This window comes from Theropithecus gelada, chromosome 8, assembly GCF_003255815.1.
Source record: "Theropithecus gelada isolate Dixy chromosome 8, Tgel_1.0, whole genome shotgun sequence".
In the NCBI taxonomy this organism is placed as follows: domain Eukaryota; kingdom Metazoa; phylum Chordata; class Mammalia; order Primates; family Cercopithecidae; genus Theropithecus; species Theropithecus gelada.
Window position 1 is genome coordinate 35,953,937 of NC_037676.1, and position 3,085 is coordinate 35,957,021.

General features: G+C 42.7%; 1 pseudogene; it reads left to right on the forward strand.

Moving 5' to 3' along the window:
* Window positions 1-685: 685 nt before the first annotated feature.
* On the forward strand, window positions 686-1,897 carry LOC112630602 (annotated as a pseudogene).
* The last annotated feature ends 1,188 nt before the right edge of the window (window positions 1,898-3,085 follow it).

Genomic DNA, 3,085 nt, shown 5'->3' on the forward strand with positions numbered 1-3,085 from the left:
ACACATTTTTAATGCAGATGAAAGAGCTTTCTATTGGAAGAAGATGCCATCTAGGACATTCACAGCTAAAGAGGAGCAGTCAGTGTCTGGTTTCAAGTTTCAAAGGGCAGCCTGACTCTTGTTAGGAGTGAGTGCAGCTGGGGACTTGAAGTTGAAGCCAACGCTTGTTTCCCATTATGAAAACCCCAGGGCCCTTAAGAATTATGCTAAATCTACTCTTCCTGTACTCCAGTAATGGATCGACAAAGCCTGGATTACAGCACATCTGCTTATCACATGTTTTACTGAATATTTTAAGCCCACTGTTGAGACCTACTTCTCAAAAAAAAAAAATTCTTTTCAAAATTACTGCTCATTAACAATGCACCTGGTCACCTAAGAGCTCTGGTAAAGATGTACAAAGAGATGAATGTTATTTTCCTGTCTGATAACAAAGAATCCATTCAACAGCCCCTAGATCAAGGAGCAATTTTGACTTTCAAGTCTTATTAAGAAATACATTTTGTAAGGCTATAGGTGCCCTAGGAATTGATTCCTCTGATGGGCCTGGGCAAAGTGAATTGAAAATTTTCTGGAAAGGATTCTGAATTCTAGATGCCATTAAGAACACTCATGGTGCGGGACAAAGGGAAGAGAAGCTGGAACTGCAGCCACTTTTTCTGCCCATGGAAAGACCATCTTACACTCCACCTCCCACCCCAGCTCCTGCAACACAAATGCCCAGCACACCAGGGTTTGTGACATACAATCCATATAGTCATCTCGCCTACAACAACTACAGGCTTGGAGGGAATCCGGGCACCAACAGCCAGGTCACTGCATCCTCTGGTATTACGATACCAAAATCCCCAAAGCCACCAGATAAGCCGCTGATGCCCTACATGAGGTACAGGCAGAAAGGTCTGGGACCAAGTAAAGGCTTCCAACCCTGACTTAAAGTTGTAGGAGATTGGCAAGATTATTGGTGGCATGTGGTGAGATCTCACTGGTGAAGAAAAACAAGAATATTTAAATGAATGCAAAGCAGAAAAGATAGAGTACAATGAATCTATGAAGGCCTATCATAAATCCCCCATATACCTTGCTTACCTAAATGCAAAAAGTTGTGCAGAAGCTGCTTTAGAGGAAGAAAGTTGACAGAGACAGTCTTGCATGGAGAAAGGAGAACCATACATGAATATTTAGCCTCCTGAAGATCCAGATGATTATGATGACAGCTTTCCAATGAAGCATATAGCCACCGCCCGTTTCCAGAGAAACCACCGCCTCATCAGTGAAATCCTTAGTGAGAGTGTGCCGGATGTCCGGTCAATTGTCACAACAGCTAGAATGCAGATCCTCAAATGACAGGTCCAGTCCTTAATCATTCATCAGCGGAAACTAGAAGCTGAACTTCTTCAAATAGAGGAATGACACCAGGAGAAGAAGAGGAAATACCTGGAAAGCACAGATTCATTTAACGATGAACTTAAAAGGTTGTGTGCTCTGAAAGTGGAAGTGGATATGGAGAAAATTGCAGCTGAGATTGCACAGGCGGAGGAACAGGCCCACAAAAGGCAGGAGAAAAGGGAGAAGGAGGTGGCAGAGCAAGCTGAGCATAGACAGAGCAGCATTGTTCCTAAGGAAAAACAAGCAGCCAGCAAAGGCGAGGAGAAGAAAGATGACAAAGAACATTCCAATGGAGACGGACGAGGCATGCCTTGAAGAAACGACAGAGAGCCAACAGAACAGTGAAGAAGGCACGTCTACTCCTGAGGACAAGGAGAGTGGCCAAGAGAGGGTAGATAGTATGGCAGAGGAAGGAACCAGTGATAGTAACATTGGCTTGGAGAGCAACAGCGCAATAGTGGAGGAGCCGCCAAAGGTCCCATACCAGAAATGAGAAAAAAAAGAATAAATCTTGCCGGGTTTTATGTGTTGTAAATACTTTTTTAAATGAAAAATGTTTTTTGGTTTAAAAAAGGAACATTCATGATTAATGGGAGGAGGTCAAAATATTCTCATGAACAGGAGTCTGGAAGAAGTTGATTCCAGTCCTCATGGATGACACTGAGGGGTTCAAGGCTTCAACGGAGAAAGTCACTACAGATGTGGTGGAGACAGCAAGAGAACTAGAAGCGGAGCCTAACTCAGTGAGACATGACTGAATTGTTGCAATCTCATGACAAAACTTGAACAGATGATTAATTTATGGATGAGCAAATAAAGTGGTTTCTTGAGATGGAATCTACTCCTGGTGAAGATGCTGTGAACATTACTGAAAAGGCAAAAAAGAATTCAGAATATTATGTACACTTTGTTGACAAAACAGCAGCAAGGTTTGAGAAAATTGACTCCATTTACAAAGAAGTTCTACTGTGGGTTAAATGCTATCAAACAGCATGACATACGACAGAGAAATCTTTCTGGAAAAGAAGAGTCAATTGGTATGGCAAGCTTCATTGTTATCTTATTTTAAGAAACTTAAAAATTTTAAGAAATTGTCACAGCCAACCCAACCTTCAGCAATCACCACCCTAAACAATTTGTGTGACTCAGTTTATTGTAATGTTGACTTTATTATGGTGGTCTGGAATTGAAGCCACAATATCTGTGAGGTATGCCTGTAATTCCACCTGCAATGACCCAATTTCCAAATAAAGTAACCTCTGAGGTACTGAGGATTAGAATTTTAACATATCTTTTGCAGGAGGAGAAAGCAAGTCGACTCGTAACACTATGTCTCCCAATAATTTTGACTCTGGTCCCTGGGTTGAACACCTGCCTCCTGAGGATCAGGGTAGTCAGCAAACATCCAGGGTATAGATTAGCTCTGACACTTGGCAAGAGATCAGGGATGGTACCCAGCACCTGCTCTCAAAAGCTCATTCCTCCATGATGCGCTGGAAAGGAGACTCTTTCCCAAGACCCAGCTGGGTATGCAATGCTACAAATGCCTCTGCTGCATTTCTTTTCTGGGTTGGTACTTTGTCTAAGAGTGTGTGTGTGTGTGTGTGTGTGTGTAGAACAGAGAGAGAGAGAGAGAATCAGTGTGCCTTTGTGTTTGTATATGTGACTGTGTGTGGATGTATGCGTGCCTCGGCCT